The following is a 1100-nucleotide window of genomic DNA, read 5'->3' on the forward strand; positions in this document are numbered from 1 at the left end:
AATCATACATCATAGTTCAGCCCTTCAGTTAAAGGACAATTCCACCCAAAAACTATCTTTGGGTATTTGTTTTATTAGTCCATTGTTGATATAGTCCCTAAATGTTTTGCATGTCAGCAATCAAGTTTTCAAGATATAAATAACTGTGAAAATACAGAAATACAGCAGGTATGATGCATTTTGCATTATATGATGCAAAATGCATCGTATGGCTGAATTTCTGTATTTTTAAAGTTATATACTATATCTTGAAAACTTGATTGCAGATGTAGCACATGGGATGTGTGAAACTTACTCCTCAGCCTGAAGTGTCCTGCTTCCGTGGCCTCATTAGCTAGCTTTTGAGGTGGTGCATCGGCTAAGATGCTTGAGGAGGGCGGTCATGTGTTTGAGAGGCAGCGGTCCCGAGTTCACACCAGCTATGGGCCAAATCGGGATGAAGTGGTACTCGCTAAGCAAGCAGCGTGATGTCCTTTACAGTGGTGCCGTGACCCGGATCTACAGTGGCGCTCAGCCCAATGCTGGGGTCGCTGTTGAGGAAGTTTGAGGGGTAAATGTAGCACATGGGGATGTGTGAAACTTCCTCCTCAGCCTGAAGTGTCCCGCTTGTGTTGCCTCATTAGTTAGTTTTTGAGGTGGTGTGATCTGCTAAGACGCTTGAGGGAGGACGGTCAAGTGTGCTCGCAAGGCAGTGGTCCTGAGTTTGTGTATGGGCCGAATTGGGAGGAAGTGGTTCTCGCTAAGCAAGCAGCATGACGTCCTTTACACTGACATGCAAAACATTTTGGGACTATATCAACAATGGACTAAACAAATATCAAAAGATAGTTTTGAGGTGGAGTTTTCCTTTAACTGAAGGGCTGAACTGATGCATGATTGCTGTGCTGCGATGTCCATCCATGTCTGAGGAGGTTAGATGCGGCCACTAGGGGCAACAGTGAGCACTGTTACCTTCAGGTTTTGGTTTTGCTAGGGTGTTGGATGGGCGTAAGCATCTGCCTCTGGTGCCAAAGGTTGTATGTTCGAATCCAGCGATCGAAAGTTGCTTTTGATATTTTTCAAATCTAGTCCATAGTTTAATGTGAGCCTTGTCTACGCCT

The sequence above is a fragment of the Coregonus lavaretus genome (genome assembly GCF_964263955.1).
Source record: "Coregonus lavaretus genome assembly, chromosome: 34".
In the NCBI taxonomy this organism is placed as follows: Eukaryota; Metazoa; Chordata; class Actinopteri; order Salmoniformes; family Salmonidae; genus Coregonus; species Coregonus lavaretus.